The sequence below is a fragment of the Neomonachus schauinslandi genome, chromosome 7, assembly GCF_002201575.2.
Source record: "Neomonachus schauinslandi chromosome 7, ASM220157v2, whole genome shotgun sequence".
Classification (NCBI taxonomy): domain Eukaryota; kingdom Metazoa; phylum Chordata; class Mammalia; order Carnivora; family Phocidae; genus Neomonachus; species Neomonachus schauinslandi.
Genome location: NC_058409.1, coordinates 81,563,287 through 81,577,769, shown reverse-complemented (window position 1 = coordinate 81,577,769; position 14,483 = coordinate 81,563,287). Strand labels below are relative to the sequence as shown.

Below are 14,483 nucleotides of genomic sequence, written 5' to 3'. Positions count from 1 at the left end.
CTTCCTTCCTTCCTTCCTTCCTTCCTTCCTTCCTTCCTTCCTTCCTCTCTCTCTCTCTCTCTCTCCTTTCTTCCCTTTTTTTTTAAAGAGATTTTTATTTATTTGGGAAAGAGGAGCACGAGCACGAGTGGGGCAGAGGGTAAGGGAGAGGGAGAAGCAGACTCCCTGCTAAGCAGGGAGGCCAACGATCTGGGCCTCCATCCTAGAGCCCTGAGATCATGACCTGAGCTGAAGGCAGATGCTTAACTGACTGAGCCACACAGGTGCTCTGTTTAGCGTTTCGATTATTCATGTCAGTGCCCTGGCATTGTTAAATGTCCTTGAGTGAGGAATAGTCAGACCGTTACAGAAGTGTACTAGGGTTTGAGAGTTAAAATCAGTTTAAAGCAACTATACCAAACTTAGCTTTCCTTAAATGGGACATTCATTTAAACAAGAAGCTTACTTTTTTGCATGTTCTGGAATTAGATATTGGTGATGTTCGCACACCACGAGTTTTAGGATCACTCGAAATTGCTAATGACTATGAAATATATGCATTAAAGAAAATTATGTGTATGACAAAAATTATTTAAATGTTAATTTATTGCATTTAGAATATATTTTGATTGAGGTTTTAACTGCTTACATATAATTAGGTCCTTTGAGCATTTGGCTTTTAAAAAGTGAATATGGTCAGTGCATATGATTAAGCTGAATATGTAAGGTGAAATGAGAGGTAAATGTGTGTCAGAAATTAACCTTCTAGTTCAGAGAGTTCACTTATGTACCAAATATATGAAATCTTATATTTTAGCAATGATGACAATGCCAGTTCCTTTGTAACCTCTCACTTATGTGTCATCTTCACTCCAGAGCTTTAAAATAATTAGGAACAAATTCTTACATGTGTGTAATGGAAAACTGGCTACTATAAAATTTACCTGTGTATTATCTGAAATTTGTCACTGAATAGATTTTAACTGTACCGTACAGTACTTAGGAGAAATGGGTATGACTCTTGCCCCTCGCACTTAATAGCTGAGTAACCTTTTCATTCACCCTTTCTTCATTTCACCACTGTTAGGAAACTGCTGTGTTAGTAGCACAATGTTGAAATAAAACAGGTGAGATCCCAGGTCTCTGTGAGCTTAGTCTCTTCAGGTCTCTTTAAGCTTACAGTTTAGTGGGAAATAATCTTTTTCTTTCCTTCCTAGGAAAAAAGCAAATGATTGTGAGTTACTTAGGACTCTGGGGGGAAAAGAAAAAAGGACTCTGGCAATAAGACACAGTGGATAGGAGCCTGGGCTCTGTTGTTAGCTTGAGTTTGAATCCTGGCTCTGGCGCTTATTAGCTAAGTGGAGAAATTATTTTTCAGGGTATTAATTGAAGGCACTTGCCTCAGTGTGGAGATTGCAGTAAATGCTAAGCAAATGTTAGCTATTAATATTAAAATGGATTTTGTGATATCTAAGTTGCTGAAAAGTCAGAGCGAACTTTGAGAAAAAAATACCAAATCACTATTTTGGTCCAGTATTTCTGAAACAGATCCTGTGATTGTCCTGCGTCTCCAAGTCTGATAACTGATCAGCTTTAGTTGTATTTTGAGGGTCAGAGCCTAAAGCTAGTGGAGAAGAAAAGCATGTTATTCTCAATAATTGTTCTATCAGAATGTCTTAGTGTAACCAAAACCATACATAACCATAATTTTTATTCATTTCCTATAACCTTGGCCTGAACATCTTGGTGGATGAATGGTTTTCTAATCACATCTAATGTTGTTTGTAGTGTAGAGTAGAAATGCCTTTGGATGAACAGATTGTGCACAACAAGTGTTATAATGACCATATGTGGGATTTTTAGGATCACTCGAAATTGTACTCATTAAAGACAAAACAAGACTTATTAGATCAGTAAGTGCTTCCCTGAGCATTTTGAGATGGCCAAAAATTATGGTACACTGGTTCTTAACAGATCAGAATGACTCTGTGACAAAATAGCAGCTATAGCAAATAGCAAATGTCTGTGTTGGAAGGCTCAAATTGCTGAGAATGTTCTTCTAAAGATGATTGGCCAGAATGGGTGGTTTGGACTGTCAGTAGTCCGAATCTGCTGGATTAATATCAAAGTTGGTCCACAAACTTTTGAGGATCATCTTTGTTGCTCAACAAAGTCTTTTGCTTTGATAAGACTGATTTGTGGTATAATATTGCTTAGCGTCCTGGTTTCAAGTGAAGGCAAGGTAGCATTTTAAGCATGCATAGCTTCTGCAAAGCTGTTTTAATTGTTTTATCTATTGAAAACTAGGAGTAGAACTCAGATTTTAATAAAATAAAAGCTTTTTTATGAAAATATTTGCATTCTGGCAGTTTTCATACTACGACATTACACAAAATGTAATTTACATTCACAAAATGTTTATTAATATATAAATGCTCTTAGGAAGTTGTGTTATCCTTATTATCATCATGGTGTGTTATTTTTAAGTAAATGATTAGAGAGATGTGAGATACAGAGTGTTGAGAGCTATTGGTCTAAATATGTTTAATTTTATATGGTTTAGAAATTCTCTCCAACATACTACTTTTCTAAGTCTCGGGCTCTCGGTTTGCTAAAAGGCAAATGGCATCTCTGTGCCTTAGTTTCCTGTCTATGAAGAGATGTGCTTGAATTAGATGATCTGTCTCTAGAGTTTCTTGTAACCAGAAGAATCTACGCATTTAAGAATCATTGACCTGGAAGGGACTATGGGGGGCTCTCCCTGAAACTAAGAAATGTCAAGTCTTTAGTAATTTAGAAAGGAAAACTGGGGATTTGTGACAGCTCAGATTGTTATACCAAGGGCAAGGAGACAGAAGATTGGGAATAGATGGAAGGATATTGATATCCTATAACTATGGTTCCTTGGGCCTAATTTTACTTTGATGTGCTCAGTATCGGCTAGACTCTTATTCACTGTGCAATATTTACTGACGACACACCTTTAGTCTTAAGAGAACTTCTGCTAATATCAAACAATATTGGAGTAGGAGGTCTTACTTCTAGGCTCCTATAACTGTAAATTAGAGTCCAGAAATAGCTAAGACTGGATAAGCCCAAGTTGAGAAGATAAAGTCAGGTTCACTAGACTGTGTTTGGAAACTTTAGATCCATATTTAGGAAGCAATACTAAGATCTTCATTTAGCAGTTGAGAACGTTAGTGACTTCTTGTATGTGACAATTGAGTCTTTTCCAACACAGGTGTGTTTGTTCTTTTCACTGCAGTGTACCTATTTATAAATATAAAATATTTTTATCTTGGTCTCCCTCCTATTTTTTAAAAGCAGATTCAGCAAATGCAAATATGTAATCAACCCCTGATATCTAGACTGTAGTGCCTAAATATCATTTGCCACTAAAGGAACTAGTAGAAACATATCAAAAGGACCCAAAACGAACATGAAGTTGTTCCCACTGGCCTAGGCTGGCATACTTTGAGCATCGAGAAGGAAAATTACTGCAGTGGATTAAAACAAACCAAATATATAAAAATCTTGAATTCGTAATGATATATATAAAAAAAAACCTGTCTTTCTTTTTCCAGCTAAGATGGAGTCATAGGGACCAGATTTACTCTTTTCCTTGAAACATCCCCAAAAACTAGACAAAATATATGAAACAGTAGTCTTTAAGACACTGGATGTCAGACAACTAAGGACGGTGATCCCTGAGATAATGAGAAGCAAGAACAGTCCTATGACCACCTCCATCTAATGCACTGAAAGAATTTCCAGTTTGCAGCACGGGAAGGGGTAACCCAGGCAAAACTAAGCAGACACTCTGAGTTGAGACAAAACAGAAAGTCCAGGGAGACCAAGGCAGCCAGAGTTCAGGGGACAGAATACTGGAGTGGACAGAACTCCATAGAGAACTATGTAGGGAATCCCAGAGATCTGTAGATTCTGAATGAGAATTAAAACACAACACTGATGATTTAATGTGATGCTGCTAAAATACACTTTAGGTAAAATTAATAGCACTAAGCACCTATATAAGAAAAAAGGAGAGACCTCAAATTAGTGACTTTCTACCTCATGAACTTCTACCTTACGAAACTTAAAGAAAAAGAGCAAATTAAACTCAAAGTAAGCAGAGGCAAGGAAGTAATAAAGATCGAAGGGAAGTCAATGAAATGGAAAACAAGAGTAAAAGAAAAAATTATTGAAACCAAAAGGTTTATCTATGATAAAATAGATAAAATTGATAAATCTCTATTTAGACTGATTAAGAAAAGGAGAGCGAGAGAGACAAAGAAGACACAACTTGCCAATATCATGACAGAACTACAGATTCTACAGATGTAAAAAACTATGGATTCTACATCTACATACGTAAAAAAGATGTTATCTACAGATAACAAGGGAATGTTATACATGTTTATGCCTATAAATTCAACAAACCAGATGAAATGAAAAATTTATTTGAAAGACACAGACTACCAAAGCTCACTCAAGAAGTACATAACCTGAAAACTCCTATATCTCTTAAAGAAATTGCATTTGTAGTTAAAAACCTTCCCTCCAGGGCGCCTGGGTGGCTCAGTTGGTTAAGCGACTGCCTTCAGCTCAGGTCATGATCCTGGAGTCCCGGGATCGAGTCCCGCATCGGGCTCCCTGCTCAGCAGGGAGTCTGCTTCTCCCTCTGACCTTCCTCCTTCTCATGCTCTCTGTCTCTCATTCTCTCTCAAATAAATAAATAAAATCTTTAAAAAAAAAAAAAAAAAAAACCTTCCCTCCAATGATATTCCAGGCCCAAATTGCTTCCCTGGTGAATTCTACCAAATATTTGTTATATTTAAAAACTTTGGGGTACCTGGCTGGCTCAGTCGGTAGAGCATGTGACTATTGATTTCGGGGTTGTGAGTTTGAGCCCCATATTGGGTGTAGAGCTTACTTAAATAAATAAACAAACAAACAAACAAACAAACAAACAAAACCCAACTTTATCTGTAAGAGATACACGAGTATTTACTAGTGAAATGGCACAGTGTTTAGGCATTTGGTTTAAAAGAAGATAAAAAGAAGAAAAAGAGAAAAGTGGATAAGCCAATAAAGGAGACAAAAATGGCAAAATATAGATAATTGAGCTGGGTTTTAGGACATGGGGATTTATTACCTTATTCTCATTACTATTATTTATATTTAAAAATTTCCATAATAATAAAAAAGGCTTTTTAGGGGTCAAAAAATTAAAAATGTTGATATTAATATCACATGATAAAAATCACACTATTCAATATCATACTTTTTTAAGAATGCATAATAACATAGGAGATTTTCAAGATAATAACTAATAATGTATATTAACATATAATATTTAAAAATCAGTTAATCAAATAGACCTATGGAGCTGAAATGTCAAAGTGGCAAGTTATTTTTATCTGTAGAGTACAAACTTCAGAAATGTGGGTTCCTGAATTTAATGCCACAGACCCATTGTGAGTTTACATCAGATCAGTTCAAATGATTTTAAATCTTTTTCTTTTCTTAAAAAAGATTATTTATTTGAGAGAGAGAGAAGAGAGTGCCCAAGCAGGGGGAGAGGCAGAGGGAGAGGGAGAAGCAGGCTCCCTGACATGGGGCTCGATCCCAGGACCCTGAGATTGTGACCTGAGCCGAAAGCAGAAGCTTAACACACTGAGCCACCCGGGTGCCCCCAAATGATTTTAATCTTTTATTAGATCTTATTTTAAATGACTACTAAGAAAGATGGAGAAAAATTTTTGATAAAAAGTTCATTTTTATTATGTGACATATAAAAATTCATATTTGCCATAACTTAGTGGTCGATGTATTTTTTTTAGATTGTTGATATATTTTAAAGTTGTGAGTGTTAATATTATATTAAAATATGAATAATATAATAAGACTACTAAATATTATAAGGTATTACTTAATATTAATTCTGATGCTACATTAGATCTTATTGTTGCTTTATTCAATTTATAAGCATGATCTGAATTTTTAGGATATGTCAGGTATGGGTTTGGTTGAAGTTTTTAATGTTTGTTTCTGTTTTTAAACAGATTTTTTGGGAAAGGTAACAGACAACTAAACAAAATGCCCAAACTTCTGATATTTTCTTGGACCATAATCATATTTAAAGAACTTAAAAAAAAACCCATATATTTTAAAAGTGCTTATGGTTGAAAGTATGAAATGTTTTCTAAAGGAAAACAAAATTGATTTTTTTCAGTCAATTTAACATAAGTAACTGAAAGAATGTTCATTCATGCAACTAACTCAATTTTTGTTTTCCTTTTCTTGTGTATCCAGAGACTAGAAATGAAAGATGAACTTTCTTGCCTTTTAAGTTTCCAAACAACTGATTAGTTTAGAATTCTAAAGGAAGGACATACTATTTTGCTATGTTAGGGGTGATAATGCTGTTTAGTCATAGTTTATCATTTCATTTCTAAGTAATTATAGTACTTGAGTGTTATTTTGAGATAGGGAAAAATATATATTCTTAAATTCATTCAGCTCTAAAATATCTTGTGAGTATGAGCCAGTGGGTATTTTGAAGGGGTGTTTGTTGGATGACCATGCTTTTGGTTCCTTTTAGCCTTTCAGAACTTAAGAGTTGAGTGCAAAACCTGAATGCTGAGAATATAAGCAATGATTATCTAGTTTTGGCATGATCCATTAATCAATTTTTTTTTTTTTAGAAGTTTGCAGGGGACACTAAACCACTTATTTCTGTCATCAAAGCTAATGGCATGACTACTGATTGTATGGCCAGGGGCAAATCACCAAATTTCTTTGCCTCAATTTCCTCATCTATAAAATAACAATAATAATAGCATCTACCTACCTCTAGGGTTGTAGAGGAAGAGTGCTTGGGACGTAACTAAAGATGTAGTTGAAAAATAACTAAAGTAATAAGAAAAATATTCATCTTGGTGTACAAAAGTTCCCTGTAACTCTTTAGTCCTAATCTGCTCCTATTCTTTCATCAAAATAAAAATGTACAATAATTTTCATGAAAATAAATCTTATTTAAAATATTTGTGACCTTTTTTTCTACCTGAGTGCCAGTGCTAAACCTTAAGATTAATGACTGTGTGTCTGCTCTTCGTTGTTTTGTTTTGTTTTGTTTTCCTTTCCCTGCTTAACCCCTTAAGGGTTATTTAATGATTTAAGTTCATGCACTGAACAACTAAAATAGTATTTTTAATAAAATCATTTTAAATAATTCCTACTCTAGCAATATACTGAATTGGGTGAATATACTGTTGTGTACCTTATTATTACTGCGTGAATTAGTGACTTTGATTTTTACTTTTTTAAATTAGTATAGGCAAGGTCTACATAAGCTGTAGCAATTTATCACATTTAGTTTTTCATTCTGTTAAATCAGTAATGCCTGTTCAATGATGCTAGTCTTTTTATATTTTAGAACTCTGTTACTCATACTCCAGTTGTAATATATATTTGTTTATGCTGCATTTTCATTTCAACATCTACAATGGCAGGGTATATGACACTAGTAAAAATGAATGAATTCATCTTTCAAATGACTCAGTTTGTGAAAGTCCTAACGAGTATAATGAACAAATGAGTTTCTTTGTTGTATCTATCCTTTGATAACATGGTTGCTTCAGGCTTTAATATAAATATATAATACAAAATGAGAAAGTTGGCAATCTTTTTTGAAAGAGCCTTTCTTGGATCTTGGCTTTTATATTTTAAATATTATTTTACTTTGCTTATATTATCCTCATTTCACTCCTTGAATTTTTTTTTTAAGGTTTTATTTATTTATTTTGACAGAGAGAGAGAGAGACAGCGAGAGAGGGAACACAAGCAGGGGGAGTGGGAGAGGGAGAAGCAGGCTTCCTGCCGAGCAGGGAGCCCGATGTGGGGCTCCATCCCAGGACCCTGGGATCATGACCTGAGCTGAAGGCAGACGCTTAACGACTGAGCCACCCAGGCGCCCCTCACTCCTTGAATTTTTATCACACACTTATTATTCATAAATTGTGGTTTTGTTGCAAATATTCTTATAAAAAAGGATTCCAGCTTTATTTATCTGGTCTCTAACACATGAGGTCAGTCTTTATCTAAGAAAGATTAGGAGATGTTGCTTTCATGCTTTCTTAGACTTTCAAATTCGTTCACACTGTTTCGTGAGAGAAATTTTATTTAGGGATCAGTGTGAGTCTACTTCACTTAGTCTTGTGGTTTATACATAAATAGTGATATTAGACACGGATGAGGTCCCAACAGAACAGACTGCCCGAATTAGAGAAACCATATTTGGAGTCTAATGAGAATAAGTTATAATGAAACTTAATGAGGAAATATATTACTGAGAAAAAATAAAGTAAGCAGATCTCATTTATTAATTTAAAATAAACATTTATTGAGAATTAGAGTTAAATAGAATCCAAATTGATTTAAGGGACATATTCAATTATATAAAACCATTGACAGTTATATTCAGTTAATAGTTTTGAACGATTATACAATATTTAACAGTTCTTTTATTAATTAATTTAACTACCAACTTAAGTACTATTTTCACTGCACCTGGGCAGGTCTTGTCAGCCACAGAGAAGTGCCTGTGTATGAACACATTATGTATTCATTCACACACATACTTAAACACAGTACACGCCCACACCATGTCAATCATTAATCATTACTCAGAACACAAATAATCAGATTTTTCTTTACAATTTTGGGTAACATTGTGTGATGTTTGTAATGAAGATCTAAAGGGGCTCCTGGCTACTGAAAGGAAGATAAATTATGTTGTATCTTTATTGTGGTCGCGTTCTTGGACAATAAGGAATTCATTTCCATAGTAACTCTCTGTTAGTCAAAAGCTAATTTATTTATGTGACAGTAGGGGTGTGTGTTCTGAAATTGTAGCTTGAATCCTCAATATTTAATCAGAATTTGGGCCTATATAGTATTACTCATTATTTTCCACAATAATTTTTGGAATGAAGTTTGGTTCTGAGCTCCCTGTTCTCCAGACACACTGGCCCAGTAATAGAGGCCAATAGAGGCCACTGACTGAAGGCAGTTGAGCTCTTCGCATGTTTGCTCTCCAGCCCGGAGGTATCACAGGCATTTACACAAAAGCTGTTGATCACACTGTATTTACAAAACCTTTAGGAACATAGCTGCTTCCCTACTGTAGACTTCCCTTCAATTGATTATATCCTAGTGGGATGATTGGCCATCAACATTTTTTTTTCTCCTAAAGAAAGCTTCCCACTGGAACTTTCTCTATTATATTCACTAGAAGATATGCTTGGTTATTATGTTTGATCAGAAGTACTTTTTCAACATGCAATTGGCTCTCAATCTTGGATCTTTAAAAACTAAATAATACCCCTGTGCCTGAGAAAGCAGTGCAAGTGATGACTTTTACAGCTTTCATCTGGCTCGAAAAAGAAAACAAAGCTGGTTAGCACCCTGTGTTTCTCAGGCAAGTTGCAGGAATACTCTGGCATAATTATGCTTCTGGGTTGTTATAAAGAACTCCCATTAGATTGACTGCTTTTTTCATTGTTGGAAACTGGATCCCCTTTCCCCCTTCTTTCCTTTTGCTTTGTTCTGATCCTAGGTCTCTTAGCCCTCAGATCCTTTTTTCTCTCTAAGCATGCATTTCTACATCACTGGGGGCTTCATTCTCCAGGCTGCATTTAGTGCGAGGCAGCCAGGCCAAAGGGAGGGGGAAACTAGGGTATTTCTTTCCTTCCCTTTTTGTCTCAGAAAATGTTACTGGCAACAGCTGTATTTCCTCCATGGTTCTAGCCCTGGACAGATCTCCTGCAGCTCCAGCTTGTATTGAATGGTCACAGCCTGTGGGTTTCAGTAACACTGACTCTTCTTTTGTCCCTCCAGCTTTGGGGTGCATATTCTTCCTGCTGTTGTGAAATCTCTGGCTTACACTAGCCTCTCCAGTATTTCTTCTCAGCCTCTGCTTCACTGGAATAACCAATTTCCTTAATGAAATTCCCTTCATGTAATTTAATGGATACTTATAGTGGTTTCTGTTTTCCTGTTTAGACCCTAATACATCTTTCTGCATCATTCCAGGTTTCTTACATGAGAGCCCACTTAAGAGAATAGAGCCAATATTTATTTCCTTTCAGAGAATCTTCTAACAATGGTGATCAAAGCACAAAGCAGAGAATTGCACATAATGTAAGATTTAAGTTAGTCTTGACCCTTCCTCAAACTATCACTAGCCATACTTCTGTTCTGGATCTAGACAAGCTATAGCTAGAGAGGTAAGGGCAGCTAGCTATGTGACAGTTAAGAATAAGGAAGCTACAATGGTGACTCCCAAAAATAGGATAGTGGGCTAGCTGCTTAAGTATAGAAAGAGTTTTTATACAGGCTCCTAGCAAAAACAAAATTTAAATATTTTCTCAGTCCTATAATCCGTAATGTCAATTCACGAAGGTAAATGTAAAGAAAAATATTTGACTAAACAAGAAGCTAAGTTGTGAACTGGTCATTTGACTTACTGGTTATCAGGTACTGGTTAATTTAAGTTCTATCTTAGATGGTTTTGACTGATAGTTTAAACATAACATGCTATCATGTCTACTTCTGTTTATTTTTTAATTTTCAAAAATCTCGGTCATGCTTTTTTCACTGGTATGAGAAGATATAAGTGACTCAGAGTACATATTATTAGAGTCCAATCATAATTCGATATTTAAAATTATACCCTAGATGTACACTAGCTATTGTTATTTTAAATTCATCTCAACTGGTTTAAGTTTTTTACTCTTAGATGGACAAAATAGATTGAGAGAGTAGAATTACAGATGGATAGTTCTTTGTATCAGAAAGTAGAACTTTAATATATAAATCAAGTTACAAAATTTTTGCAGTTTATTTTGGAAAAATTTGTATTATCTGTTTTAATGATAATGTGATTTCATGATCTACATTACTTAATATCAGAGAAAATTTCCTAAAGACCTTCTTTCTGAATACCATTTCTTTTTTTTATATGTTTTTTTTTTATTATGTTATGTTAATCACCATACATTACATCATTAGTTTTTGATGTTGTGTTCCATGATTCATTGTTTGCATATAACACCCAGGTCTCCATTCAGTAAGTGCCCTATTTAATACCCATCGCCAGGCTAACCGATCCCCCCACCCCCCTCCCCTCTAGAACCCTCAGTTTGTTTCTCAGAGAAACCATGAGAGACTATGGACTCTCATGGTTCGTCTCCCCCTCTGATTTCATCCCCTTCATTTTTCCCTTCTTGCTATCTTCTTCTTCTTCTTTTTTTTTTTTTAAATATAATGTATTATTTGTTTCAGAGATACAGGTCTGTGATTCAGCAGTCTTACACAATTCAGAGAGCTCACCATAGCACATACCCTCCCCAATGTCTATCACCCAGTCACCCCATCCCTCCCACTCCCCACCACTCCAGCAACCCTCAGTTTGTTTCCTGAGATTAAGAATTCCTCATATCAGTGAGGTGATATGATACATGTCTTTCTCTGATTGACTTATTTCGCGCAGCATAATACCCTCCAGTTGCATCCACATCGCTGCAAATGGCAAGATTTCATTCCTTTTAATGGCTGCATAATATTCCATTGTATATATATACCACATCTTCTTTATCCATTCATCTGTCAATGGACATCTTGGCTCTTTCCATAGTTTAGCTATTGTGGACATTGCTACTCTAAACAGCAGGGTGCATATACCCCTTCGGATGCCTACATTTGTAACTTTGGGGTAAATACCCAGTAGTGCAATTGCTGGGTCATAGAGTAGCTCTATTTTCAACTTTTTGAGGAACCTCCATACTGTTTTCCAGAGTGGCTGCACCAGCTTGCATTCCCACCAACAGTGTAGGAAGGTTCCCCTTTCTCCGCATCCCCGCCAACATCTGTCGTTTCCCAACTTGTTAATTTTAGCCAATCTGACTGGTGTGAGGTGGTATCTCATTGAGGTTTTGATTTGGATTTCCCTGATGCCGAGCGATGTTGAGCACTTTTTCATGTGTCTGTTGGCCATTTGGATGTCTTCTTTGGAAAAATGTCTGTTCATGTCTTCTGCCCATTTCTTGATTGGATCATTTGTTCTTTGAATGTTGAGTTGGCTAAGTTCTTTATAGATTTTGGATACTAGCCCTTTATCGGATATGTCATTTGCAAATATCTTCTCCCATTCTGTCGGTTGTCTTTTGGTTTTGTTGACTGTTTCCTTTGCTGTGCAAAAGCTTTTTATCTTGATGAAGTCCCAAGAGTTCATTTTTGCCCTTGCTTCCCTTGCTTTGGCGATGTTTCTAGGAAGAAGTTGCCGTGGCTGAGGTCGAAGAGGTTGCTGCCTGTGTTCTCCTCAAGGATTTTGATGGACTGCTGTCTCACATTTAGGTCTTTCAACCATTTTGAGTCTATTTTTGTGTGTGGTGTAAGGAAATGGTCCAGTTTCATTCTTCTGCATGTGGCTGTCCAATTTTCCCAACACCATTTGTTGAAGAGACTGTCTTTTTTCCATTGGACATTCTTTCCTGCTTTGTCAAAGATCAGTTGACCATAGAGTTGAGGGTCCATTTCTGGGCTCTCTATTCTGTTCCACTGATCTATGTGTCTGTTTTTGTGCCAGTACCATACTGTCTTGATGATGACAGCTTTGTAATAGAGCTGGAAGTCTGGAATTGTGATGCCACCAGCTTTGCTTTTCTTTTTCAACATTCCTCTGGCTATTCGGGGTCTTTTCTGGTTCCATACAAATTTTAGGATGATTTGTTCCATTTCTTTGAAAAAAGTGGATGGTATTTTGATGGGAATTGCATTGAATGTGTAGATTGCTCCAGGTAGCACTGACATCTTCACAATATTTGTTCTTTCAATCCATGAGCATGGAACGTTTTTCCATTACTTTGTGTCTTCCTCAATTTCTTTCATGAGTATTTTGTAGTTTTCTGAGTACAGATTCTCTGCCTCTTGGGTTAGATTTATTCCTAGGTATCTTACGGTTTTGGGTGCAATTGTAAATGGGATCGACTCCTTAATTTCTCTTTCTTCTGTCTTGTTGTTGGTGTATAGGAATGCCACTGATTTCTGTGCATTGATTTTATATCCTGCCACTTTACTGAATTCCTGTATGAGTTCTAGCAGTTTTGGGGTGGAGTCTTTTGGGTTTTCCACATAAAGTATCATATCATCTGCAAAGAGTGAGAGTTTGACTTCTTCTTTGCCGATTCGGATGCCTTTTATTTCTTTTTGTTGTCTGATTGCTGTGGCTAGGACTTCTAATAATATGTTGAATAGCAGTGGTGAGAGTGGACATCTCTGCCGCGTTCCTGACCTTAGGGGGAAAGCTCTCACTTTTTCCCTATTGAGAATGATATTCGCTGTGGGTTTTTCATAGATGGCTTTTATGATATTGAGGTATGTATCCTCTATCCCTGTACTCTGAAGAGTTTTGTTTTGTTTTGTTTAAAGATTTTATTTATTTGACAGAGAGACACAGCGAGAGAGGGAACACAAGCAGGGGGAGTGGGAGAGGGAGAAGCAGGCTTCCCACGGAGCAGGGAGCCCGATGCGGGGCTCAATCCCAGGACCCTGGGATCATGACCTGAGCTGAAGGCAGACGCTTAACCATCTGAGCCACCCAGGCGCCCCTGTAATTCTCCTTTTTGATGGGGTCTTTGTCTGGTTTTGGGATCAAGGTAATGGTGGCCTCATAAAACGAGTTTGGAAGTTTTCCTTCCATTTCTATTTTTTGGAACAGTTTCAGAAGAATAGGTATTAATTCTTCTTTAAATGTTTGGTAGAATTCCCCTGGGAAGCCATCTGGCCCTGGGCTCTTGTTTGTTGGGAGATTTTTGATGACTGCTTCAATTTCCTTGGTGGTTATAGGTCTGTTCAGGTTTTCTATCTCTTCCTGGTTCAGTTTTGGTAGTTGATACATCTCTAGGAATGCATCCATTTCTTCCAGATTGTCTAATTTGCTGGCATAGAGTTGCTCATAATATGTTCTTGTAACTGTTTGTATTTCTTTGGTGTTGGTTGTGATCTCTCCTCTTTCATTCATGTTTTTGTTGATTTGGGTCATTTCTCTTTTCTTTTTGATAAGTCTGGCCAGGGGTTTATCAATCTTGTTAATTCTTTCAAAGAACCAGCTCCTAGTTTCATTGATCTGTTCTGCTGTTCTTTTGGTTTCTGTTTCATTGATTTCTGCTCTGATCTTTATTATTTCTCTTCTCCTGCTGGGTTTCGGCTTTATTTGCTGTTCTTTCTCCAGCTCCTTTAGGTGTAGGGTTAGGTTGTGTATTTGAGACCTTTCTTGTTTCTTGAGAAAGGCTTGTATTGCTATATACTTTCCTCTTAGGACTGCTTTTGCTGCATCCCAAAGATTTTGAACAGTTGTGTTTTCATTTTCATTGGTTTCCATGAATTTTTTAAATTCTTCTTTAATTTCCTGGTTGACCCATTCATTCTTTAGTAGGATGCTT

General features: G+C 36.3%; 1 protein-coding gene across 1 annotated transcript in view; it reads left to right on the top strand.

The window, feature by feature from the left end:
- FBXL17 (F-box and leucine rich repeat protein 17) overlaps positions 1-14,483 on the top strand; it is a 509,105-nt gene that overhangs the window by 162,008 nt on the left and 332,614 nt on the right. The window lies entirely within an intron of this gene.